We start from the raw sequence: 12,935 nt of genomic DNA on the forward strand, positions 1-12,935 counted from the left end.
GGTTAGCCGAGAAAACCCTCAGCCTCGTTGAGTCGGGTCTTTGGTGAGCCTTAGTAGCTGAAGTGCCCTAGTGGTAGGGTTTGTGGCCCAAAGTGGTTGGAGTGCCTTAGTGGCATATTTGTGGCCCAGAGTGGCTGGAGACCCTTTGTGGGTGTGTTGAGCTTTCATAGTCGAGTTGAGCCTTAGTGGCTGTGCTTAGCCTTGGTGGCTGAGAGCCCTTGGTGACATGGTTGAGGATGATCCGATAAAACTTAGAGCGTGGTTACGGGTAATCTAATAAAACCCATGATAATGGAGGGGGTTTATAGGTATAGGTACATGTATGCAATTATAATGGTTGACAGAATCATGTATCCAAAAGACATCCTACAAGACTGGGGGTTGCATCGGTTGGCACCCATGCATTTCGATGGATTGTTTCTCTTTTATATGGACATCAACATATTCTTTTATGTTTGAACACAACTAGACTTTGCAGATTTATATCAAGACAAGTACTCATTAAGAGGGTGCATTGGAATATTAATTCCTACTTGTCTCTATTATGAATTTCTATGTAAAGAGTCTGTTCCTATTCTATAAGAGTGGTTTCCCTAGTTTGGTGTGTGGTTGAGATATTCTCTCAACCAACAGTTTACTTGTCCAAGATAGTTTTCCTATCTTGAGAAAATATTCTTGTATATATGTAATATCATATTTCATTAATGCGATATAGAGATTTCCCTTATGAAATTTTAACAGAAACACCCAAAACATGCAAAAAAAAAGGTATGAGATTGTTTGATCACATGATATGCTCGCCAAGAAACCCTTAGACAAGAAAATTTAAAAAATTGTATGAGATTGTTAGAAATAAAATCGTTCAAAGTATTTGACCTTCATGTCCTTCTTTCAAAGTTTCATTTTTTATTAAAAGGCTTTGTTTTTGGTTAAACAATGAGATGTCACAAATCATTTGTTTGAATTTGTTTCATATTTTCTTGTCAAAAGGTCTTTCATTTCAATTTTTTTGTTAAGAGGCCTTATGTTATTTTCTTAAAGGTGTTTATTCTAAAAGATATCATTGTGAGGCTTCAAAATTCCTTTGGATTTTTTTTGGGAAGAATTGTTTCTTCTTAAAAACAGAGTATTTAATATTTGTGGTTCATATGGCCATTGTGATGTTGTATTTTGGAATAATATTTCATTTATTAAATTAAAAAGAGGTTTGTTAAAGTATTTGTGGAATATTTTCTCGTGTGAGAAATTCGGATAATAGATTGTATTGAAGGTGAATCCATTTGAGATTCTTGAGGCACCATCGTTACATGCCCTAATATGAGCTTTAGCCAGACCTAGAGGTAGAGTTTACAACTGAATTTGTTTGAACTTGTGCAACGAAGAAGACGTCATAGAGACATTTTCATTGCAGGAAATTGTTATGTCTGTAGGTCGATTTCTTTGTTGAGTCAAAGTCAGTTAGTGCTCAAAAAATTGGAAAAATAAAGAGATTAAGATAATCAAAGTAGCAACAATATTTGTTTCATATCTATTTGAATGAGTTAGAGGATAAAAGGCAAAATAATGCCTTCAAACTGAAATTCATAGAATAATTTGTAGATGACAACATTCTATGGCTCATTGCAGATGCCAAGTCAACCAAGGAGGCATGGGACACCCTTGAGAGGAATTTTGGAGAAAGGGGGAGTAATTAAGATGAAAATGAAGAGTTTTGTGAATCCAATTGTGCTTAGCCACAAGTGGATGATGACTCTGAAGAATTTGCAGAAGAAGCATATAGAGAGAGCACACATATTCTCCAGAGTCCCAATGTGCACATCCACAAGTGAATGATAATTTGGTGAATCCAAAAAGAACTTTGGTTGATGATAATGAAGTTGTTATTGGAGTAGCCAATGTTATGGTGAATCTAGCAATTTAATTTTCTGATGCTAGCTTTGATGAAGACTTGTTGGCTAAATATTAAAGGTTGCAAATGATGCAACAACAACATGATATCGACATGATGTTATTCGGTTAGAGAATCCCACTTGATTATGAAAACCAAGTGGATGACAACTTGTTTGAAGAAACAAATGTTAGTAAAGAAGTGGAAAAGAAAGAGATAGAAGCCAAGAAGCAAGCCCACGAAGATAAAACTATCATTGTAGAGAAGAAAGAATATGGCCTTGCAAATGTTTTTTAATCTTAATTTTGATTTTGAGTGTCAAGATGTAAGTAGCAACTAGCAAGAAGCAATACGTTTTAAAGAATAAGCAAAGTTCCTTGAAGCGTGGCTTGCAACACCGTTTCTTCATGAAGTCTATGTATAGGTTGCATAAATGAACCTTGAACATAGCATGGATGATGAAACAATTAATGAAATTTTTAGGTATTGGATCCCTGAAGAGATAAAGTTTTACTATAAATTTATATTGTAGCACAATATAGATGATGAAAGGAACACAATAATATATTACATGTTAGATCAATCCACATACAAGATGATTTTTGCAGAAGTCAAAGACATGTTTATAAAATCTGGGAAAATGGAAGAGATACACCAACAAATCAAGAATTCGAAATTTGAAAAATACAACAAAAAGAAAAAGTTAAAGAAATTTAGAGGATATAGGATTTGGAAAAAAGAAAAGGAAAAGGATATTTGGTTGATGTCATTTTTTTAAATTGTAACTCTAGTTAAGAAATAGATCACTGTGCATCTTAGTCTAAATTTTATCTGGCTATAATTAAGTCAGAGTTTTGAAGCATCTAATTCCAACCACCTACTAGATGTCATAATTGTCCATCCAAGTGTCACAGTCAATTAAAGTTCATTCTGCTTCAGTTAAGATGTAGTTCAATCTCATTCTAGTCATTTATTGTTAATGTTTCATATGTAATCTATTTAATTGTTGATAATATTGAGAAGAGTAGATAACTGCTCCATGTTTTTCATTCCTTAGCACAGGGATCCTTATGGTGTAAGAAGATAGATCGGATGGGAGTTCAACCTTTTAATAATTTGATTCGATCAGTTACTTGAGCAAGGATGAGATAATTATGGAACAAAATCTAACTAGTGATTCAGCACTGTGAATTCCAGTTTATGCGAATTAAACATGTTTTCATTTAATAAATAAAAGGCATGGGACCAAGAGGAAGGACGAAATGAGGTGGAGGATAAATTTACACATGCTCTGTAAGGACGTTGAATTTAATGAATAAAACCATGCATTCTGACTTCTTCTGTAAATTGAAAATGGCCATTGAATATGAATAATCTTTTAGTCTGAAACTTGTTCCCATTGATTATGTAGGAGAGACTATGAATAAATGGCAAAGCTGACATGGAATTATGGTCATCCATCTATGCAGGACTTGGGGAGGAAAGTGAACATGCATCATAATAACAAAAATATTTCTTCTTTTGGCTATTGGGGTAATGATCACCCTACTAAAATAAATTGAAGACAATCACAAGGAGGACGAAAACAAGACAGTGGTACATTAGATGAAATTGTGGAAAACCTGCCTCCCATAGATGAAGAAACAACTGCCTGATTTGACTACACACTGAACAAGTTACAGAAACTGGTTGTAGGCCATAAAAAGCCTCAAAAGCTATCAAATAGTGCTTTAGAGACTAGTACACCCGATGCCATGGTTCCTGAAGAAAACAACATTGTTCAGGAATATTCCTTTTCCCATTAAATTTAATAGAAATTAGAGCTTTCATAATCACCCAGTTGCAGTCCTAGTCCTATCCCATGAATCCCCAACCCCAGTTCTAGTCCTTGAGGGATGGGGCTCCATGAACTTCTCCCACTTCTTTGAGCCTACTATGATTATGAAGGCTCAACTTCACACAATTGCTAGCACCAATGGCCTGAAGATCAACTAGCGTGTGAGGTAGTAGAATAGTAGATTCGAGATGTTGGGTTCGAATAACATTCCTGCTAGCATCATAGAATCAAAGAGTCAAATGGAACGATTTATTTAACCTTTAATCAATAGGGTGAAGACAACTACATGCATGTGTAACAAAGGGTGGAGGATATGGAGAGTCAAGGTATCGTAGTTGATGGTGATCCTCCACCATTAATTTTGTAGGCATGTAATTTTCTTCACCCCTCACCATTATAATATAAAATATTCCAACAAAGAAATCAAATTTGAAAGCTTACCAAGATTATTTCCAAAATTATCACATAATAGCTCAATCTAAGAATAGATCTAGAAAAGTTAAGGATCCAAAAGTAACACAATCCACCAGAAGAATGCTCCATTGATGTAGTGGAATCCTTGGATTTGAGCAAATGGCATCACCAAAGAAGATTTATTTTCCCGTTGTTTTGAATGTCTAAGTTAGTTTTTTTGGTAGGTAAAAATAAGGAGGTCAATTGTTATGTTGCCACAAAAGACTAAATGTTATAGCTGCCAAAGTCTATAGCTTCAGACAAGTCATTATGTTGTGGAATCCTGCTAAAATTGTTGAACCAACAATTCTTTTTGTGGAAGTAAGATGTGGGTTCAGAACCTTGTGCCAAGTATTGGGTGGAATTGTTTCTTTTCTTGGTTGTGGAATTCCAGGACAAGGTTGCAGAAACATGAGTGGGAAATTTAGAAACAATTAAGAGGAAAATCACCCATGTGTGGTAGAGGGGTATTGTTGAGAAAGGGTGATTGATCTTCAAGTTGGAGAATAAAATCACATGAGATAATTTAAAAAAATGATATTTTTTGAAAGAAATAGGGTTCAACTTTAGAGACTTACCAAAATATAGGTTGGGTGATCCATGTCCAGTTTGACATGAGGGATTTCAAGATCAAATTATAGCCAAATAAGTCATGGGTTGCATTGTACATGTGCTAGAGAGACAAAAACCTCTAGAACAAGATGTAACAAACATATTTAAACCCTCCTATTTGGATGAAGTTTGATTTTTTGTTCATTCTCCTATGTTGTTTTGTGTTTTCCTATAATGCTTAAATGGTTTTCACAACCATCTATTCCACAAATTTCACTACCTCTGTGTGTAGGTGTAGCTTCTATAGTTGTAGCACTTTGACAATGCAAGATTGATTCTATAATAGTTGTTGTTTCAATCTTCTATTCCGAGACTCACACCATCCATCTAGAGAACGAATTATAAACTCAATTTTAGCACAAATCCAACTCCAATTCTTTTCCAACAGTTCATTCACTAGATTTTCTTGTTTTGGTTGGAATAGGGTTTCAGTTAGATCCAACTGATAGATCCAATTTCATTGTTGTGAGATTTTCATTGTCCTCCCTTATTTATTAAACATCCTTGTGGGAATTAAACAACTTTGGAAATTACTAATATTTATGAGATATTTTCAAAGCATCTCCTTCTCTCCATATATACACTTTAGTTGTGAATTTTGTCATCTATTCCATTTTCTATTTGTTTTTAATGGTCTAAAAAGTGTTAGTCTCTCTTATTCAGTGCATATCTATAACACCATTCTAATACATCCTCATCATATTAGCTTTGACTTACATGCGACTATCATTACTCCTTGAGAAGTGAATATGTAGGTCAAGAAGGAAACCTAGATGTCATGATACATAATGATTTCTACCTAGTTTACAAAATGGATTTTGTGTAGATTTGATTTAGATTTAATGTCAGCAAAAACAAAAAAAACAATAATCTATTCTCATATGAATATATTCAAGTGGCTGAGTTATCATTATTTGAATCTCATGTTGTTATGAAACCAACTCACAAAAAGATAAAAAAGATAAACGCCTTAGAATTCAGCCTCTTCGAGGGGGAAACCTCCTTTGCATTATAAAAATGAACAATTCATGGATGATTCAAATGACAAAACCTCCTTTCTGTTGGAAATAATACTGAGAGGTGGGGGGGGGGGGGGGGGGGGGTGAATCAATATTATTAAATCAATATAACTTTTTCATTTCCATATTAAGATTCATATACGCTACTTCAGTTAAGGCAAACCGCGTGTATATGCAAGTCTGTGTAATGCAACAAGTGTATATCCAGTAAACTTATGATTCAGTTAGTTGATCCTTAATGAGTGCATTAGAACATTATTAGCCATATGAACAGTAAATAGGAGTAGTAAAATGGAACAGATCATCACACACACGAAGCACACACGAACACCATGATGTAAGGTGGAAACCCAACGTGGGTGAAAACCACCTGCTGCAAGTCGTCTCAATCTTCCTTTTAATAAGAAACTTCTTTCACAATGGTTTTGTACTGGTGCAATCTTATACCAGTATGCAGGCTTCTACCTGCAGAAGGCTACAACCTTCTCTCATTCTCTAGACTCTCCTGGAAGGGAGCTACAACCCCCGTAGCTCTTGTATTAGCTGATCCATTTACTAGTACGTAGGTGTCGGCCTACTGAAATGGTCCAACCTTTAATCATTTTCCAGTTGCTATTAGAAGGGAGCTATCACCCCCTTAGCTCTTATACTAGCTGATGTACTAGTACATATGTGCCGACCTACAGAAGGCTACAACCTTCTCTTTCTTCCTCTAGGTACCACGTTTCATAAATTTTCACACTGGATACTCCTGAAGCACAACACCATAATCTGAAGGCCACCTTTCATCCAATTTTCATACTAGACCCATCAAAAACATTGAAGCACAAAATCAATCACCACTGAAAAACACCCATCAACTACACCTGCATCATCAATCTCTGAATCACCCAATACTGAAACACTGAAACACTGTCAACAACACAATCACCAGAACACTAAACAGACAACAGAACTCTACAACAATAACCAGATCTGACTACAACTTCAAATATCATGTCTCATAATGTATATGCTACTATGATGAATCAAACCAGTGTACATACGCGCTTTCACCAAAGCCAACCCGCGTACAGATCTGCAAATATTTACTCATAACTTTGCAGCTGTTCTAGACATCAGTCATACCCAGATCATAACATTCATACAATAAAACATGCGTCAATAATTTAGATCTAGTCTATCCATAATCAAACCATATAATGATAAAACATTCCAAGCCTTAAGATCTCGATCCTTCGTTCGTCATCATTCACATGGGTGCATCCTTGGTTCAGATCAATCATAGCATCACAAACCCATAACCAACATACTAGATCTCACACTTCATTAGATATTCATCACTTCTCAAAAATTGCATTTGCCTAATGATCTTCTTCTCCCTCTATAGTCTTAGGCCTTACTCAATACCATGGCCCAAAACCATTTAGAACCAATACTAGGGACCCAATACCTGGTTTCAACACTTCGGACGCAATACCAGGGACCAAAACCATAGGTCTAAATACCACGGACCCAAAAATAAGCTTTCCCACATGTATGCGCTTTTCTGTGCATGAAAGTGCGTGCATACAAATATGCGACTTTTGATCAGCAATCCCGTGTGTATACATGCCTTTGTATATAATGAACCTGCATGTATACCGTACTTGGTATATAGCGAACCTACGTATATACGCAACTTGGTACATACTGAACTTGCGTATAACCTGCATATGTACACGACTAGGCATATAGTGAACCTACGTATATACTCTTCTTTCTTCATTTTTGTAGTCTGATCATCAACTCTTTGCTACTGACCTGCTGCGCTATAATCTATCATCTTGCCATCAAGGAAAACACTTGTATCATAATGCCAACAATCTCCCCCTTTGGACTTGATGGCAAAGCTAAGTTGTCATACTGAGAACTGTCATCTGATTCCTTTGAGCTGTCCTGCATCCCATGTATTCTGTCACATCTGATATCTCTTCTGTAGATTCATCTAGATATATATAAGTGAGTGTTCTTCTATGAGTGGGTTGCCATCAAGTACAACACATGCATCATAATGCCAACAATCTCCCCCTTTGGACTTGATGGCAACAACACCAAATCACTCTCCCCCTTTGACATCAAGGGCAAAGGGCGGACCAAGATATTCTATTTCCTTGTTGAACATTCCGCTGTCCATACTCCCCTTGAGTACCTGCTGAAATCTCTAAATGAGCTCCCCCTTTATATATGCCAAGGTGTACCAATCTGACCATGCTCCTTGTGAGTACATGTTGAAGTCTCTGCTCTGCTGAAGTGTGCTGTTCATGCTTCCCCTGACTATAAGCAAGGTCTGCAAAAATATGTTCTACAAGAAGAACATGACTCTATCATAAATGACCTTCCTATCACCAAGGACTCATACATACATCCATCTCCCAACCCAATGGGGATATAACAATATTGACTCATCCACCCAACCAAGTGGGGATATGCTAGATACCAAAGGTTTATACATGACTGAACTATTACATCACCCTTCCCATGCATAGAGGGGGTACAAATTACATCATATGACCAAAAGGGATTCATTAAATGACTGCAATAGAGAGAGACAAACTATTACATCATGAGTCTTGATATGACGTTTACATGACATTTATAACAGAGACCAAACATCTAAATAAGATCATGATATTCATTAGCAATTATCATACACAATGTATGATCTGCTCCATAATCACCTGACAACAACATCTAGACCAGCAACAATGTATGTCTGCATCAACTCATCCTTTTGAACTGAATTCTGCATATGATATACATAATCAATCACATTATATCATATGTGAAAAACACCATAGCCATCTCATCAACATCAAAATCTACATGATCCAAGTATCATCACATGGGAACATTTGCATCAATCAACATATGTAACCTATCATCATATAGGTAAGAAATTATCATCATCATGTCTCCAATAATGCAACATTGAGTAAACATTCATGTATCTAGCACTATGTATCTTGAGCTCAAGATCATTTGTTAAGACTTCTTGATATCATCAACAACAACAATCCTCATCCACATGAGCACGAAGAACTATAGGAATCCTGCATCATAATTGTATTATATGATCTTTATGCATATGACAACAGCAGCATATGAGTGACTCATCATCAAGTGTATTCAAGATTTGTACTTCTCCTTATCCTTATGAAGATCACGATGTAAGCACCATATATGCATCCACAAATATGATCAGAACACCAACTATGTAAACCCAAGAATCATATGAGATTTTTTCATGGACAACTTATAACCATATCTTAGCAAGATGTATCATTTAGCCATATAAGCATCATCACTAAGGACTACTAACCATAATGTCAACAATGTATTATTAAAAGCATATGCTCCCCCTAAACCTGTGCCATCTTGCTTACTGTCAGATTTGATCATCCATATATCAGCAAGAAGTATCATCATCCACAAGTTAAGATCAAATCATCTTACAAGTATCAAGACATTTCCACACAACATCAACAGATTGTAACCATTATGAAACATAGCAAATAATGGACTGAATCATATCAGACCCCTTTTCCTGAGCCTGTCCCACTGCTTTTCCTCAAACTAACATATACGCGACTGTGAAGTAACCAACTCATGTATATACACGACTTCCCTTTATGAAACTTGCGTATGAGATTTAGGACACTGAAGTTTTGTACTTTCAGGTCCCTCTGAGTCTGATATGTCTATATATTGTGTTGTGCCACATCTTTCTAACTGTACTTCCTTCTTCTTCCATATCTTCAAGTGTGATGATGTTTTCTCCTTCTGGTATGGTGCCCGTACTTTGTTCCTGCATTCCTTTGTTGTATGTCCAAGCTTGTTACATGCATAACCTCCTACATGTTTCATATTCCTTCTATAGCAATCAATAGCTCTGTGACCAAACATATTGCAAGAAAATCAATATCCCTTAAAGTACCTAGAACGTGATGATATTTCTGAGTGATAGCCTTGAACCATTCTTCTTCTGCATCTAGCTGCAACATGTCCAAGATTATGACATACATAACATTCAACATTATTCATTTGAGGAATTGACCGACTATTATTTCCATAGTTAGGAATAAAATATTTTCTTTGAAGAATTTCTCTCCTTGGTTGTTGATGGATTGACCTTTCATCTCCTTGTTGAGCATTTCAAATTTTACGTTAGAGTCCCTTGTCTTACTTTGTGAACTAGATTCTCCTTCAACAGATTCATGAAAACCAAGACCCATTTTGATAGCAGGAGACCTTTGACTACTAAGAATATCATCCAAGATCTTAGTACTATCTTGAAATCGTAAGAGCTTATCCTTTTCTTCTAAGTTATCTTTAAGAATATTTACCTCAACCTGATGTTGCTCCTCCTTTTCATGATATTGCTTCTTCATGTTTTCTTCAGATTTTCTTCCTTCTTCAAACTGATGTCTTAGTTCAAGAACTTCGTTTTCTTGTTTTTCAAGAGCTTGGAGTAGTTCTTTATTCTACCTTTTTTATTCTTCAAGATCTTCTTTTAGCGAGAGGATCGTAGCTTCAAGACTTTCATAGTAACTGGATCTGTCTCTGAGTTTCTTGATTGTTGTGCTCCTTTCATTGACTTCATTTCTTAATGATGTCACTTCATCCTGCAACTTTTGACATTGATCTTCCTTGTCCTTGAATAACTTCCTTACCTTGTTTCCTTCCTCTAGTTGAGCTTTTAGTTTGGTAGCTTCTTCTTTGAAGGCACATTCCCTTTTGTTCAATAGATCTTGTTGATCTCTAATTTTTTCTGTAAGCCTTTTAAATTCTGCCTCTATTTGATATCTTTCTTTGTCACCCATAAGAGAAAATTCAGTTGTTTCGCTATCACTTTCATCATATTCAAATGGATGGATAAATGTATCACCAGAGTATAAAAAATTCATACCTGCTAGTTCTTTTGCTTGTTCATCTTCATTCTGAAGTGATTCTAAATCTGAAGTGCTTCTTCCACATATTCCCCAATCAATTCTCCCACTGTCATAGCTCTTCTGAGATGTCTTCTTCTTCTTAGGAACTTTCTTATTAAGCTTCTTTCCCATTGATCTACGGATCTCCTTCAAGCGAGCAAGCTTCTGCCAAAGGACCTGTTCTAAAACCAATTGTTGGAAATAATACTGAGAGGGGGGGAGGGTGAATCAGTATTATTAAATCAATATAACTTTTTCACTTCCATATTAAGATTCATATACACTAGTTCAGTTAAGGCAAACTGAATGTATACACAACTGTGTGTAATGCAACAAGTGTATATCCAATAAACTTATGATTCAGTTAGTTGATCCTTAATGAGTGAATCAGAACATTATTAACCTTATGAACAGTAAACAGGAGCAATAAAATAGAATAGATCATAACACATAGAAAGCACACATGAACACCATGATGTAAGGTGGAAACCCAATGTGGGTGAAAACCAGCTGCGGCAAGTCATCTCAATCTTCTTTTTAATAAGAAAATTCTTTTACAATGGTTCTGTACTGGTGCAGTCCTATACCAGTACGCAGGCTTCTACCTGCAGAAGGCTACAACCTTCTTTCATTCTCCAAACTCTCTTGGAAGGGAGCTACAACCCCCTTAGCTCTTGTACTAGCCGATCCATTTAGTAGTACGTAGGTGCTAGCCTACTAAAATGCACCAACCTTTACTCGTTTTCTAGTTGCTACTGGAAGGGAGCTATCACCCCCTTAGCTCTTGTACTAGTTGATGTACTAGTACATAGGTGCCAACCTGCAGAAGGCTACAACCTTCTCTTTCTTCCTCTAGGTACCACATTTCATAAATTTTCAGACTTGATACTCCTGAAGCACAACACCATAATCTGAAGGCCACCTTTCATCCAATTTTCATACTAGACCCATCAACAACATTGAAGCACAAAATCAATCACCACTGCAAAATACCCATCAACTACACCTGCATCATCAATCTCTGAATCACCCAATACTGAAACACTGAAACCCTGTCAACAACACAATCACTAGAACACTAAACAGACAACAAAACTCTCCAACAATAACCATATCCAACTACAACTTCAAATATCATGTCTCATAATGTATACGCTACTATGATGAATCGAACCAACGTACATACGCGCTTTCACCATAGCCAACCTACGTATAGTTCTGCAAATATTTACTAATAACTTTGCAGCTATTCTAGACATCAATCATACCCAGATCATAACATTCATACAATAAAACATGCGTCAATAATTTAGATCTAGTCTATGCATAATCAAACCATATAATGATAAAACATTCCAAGCCTTCAGATCTCGATCCATCGTTAATCATCATTCACATGGGTGCATCCTTGGTTTAGATCAATCACAACATCACAAACCCATAACCAGCATACTAGATATCACACTTCATCAGATATTCATCACTTCTCAAAAATTGCATTTGCCTAATGATCTTCTTCTCCTTTTATAGTCTTAGGCCTTACTCAATACCATGGTCCAAAACCATTTAGAACCAATACTAGGGACCCAATACCTGAGTTCAACACTTCCGATGCAATACCAAGGACCAAAACCATAGGTCTAAATACCACGGACCCAAAAATAAGCTTTCCTACATGTATGCGCTTTTCTATGCATGAAAGTGCATGCATACACATACGCGACTTTTGATCAGCAATCCTGCATGTATACGCGCCTTTGTATATAGTGAACTTGCGTGTATAACCTACGTGTATACCGTACTTGGTATATAGAGAACCTGTGTCTATACGCGACTTGGTACATAGTGAACTTGCGTATAACCTGCATATGTACACGACTTGGTATATAGTGAATTTGCGTATATACTCTTCTTTCTTCATTTTTGTAGTCTGATCATCAATTCTTTGCTACTGACCTGTTGCACTATAATCTGTCATCTTGCCATCAAGGAAAACACTTGTATCATAATGCCAACAATTTCTATATATAGCATTCTATGGGGCACAGTAATAACAATATGGGGTCAATAGGTGTACAACAATATTAACAAGGGATACAACTACAATAGTAATGGGGGCATCACCAGTATTATATGGACCTAACATGCCCCTCTCC

This window comes from Pinus tabuliformis, chromosome 8 (assembly GCF_031772625.1).
Source record: "Pinus tabuliformis cultivar Carrire ecotype Pingquan chromosome 8, CPIR1, whole genome shotgun sequence".
NCBI classification, from domain to species: domain Eukaryota; kingdom Viridiplantae; phylum Streptophyta; class Pinopsida; order Pinales; family Pinaceae; genus Pinus; species Pinus tabuliformis.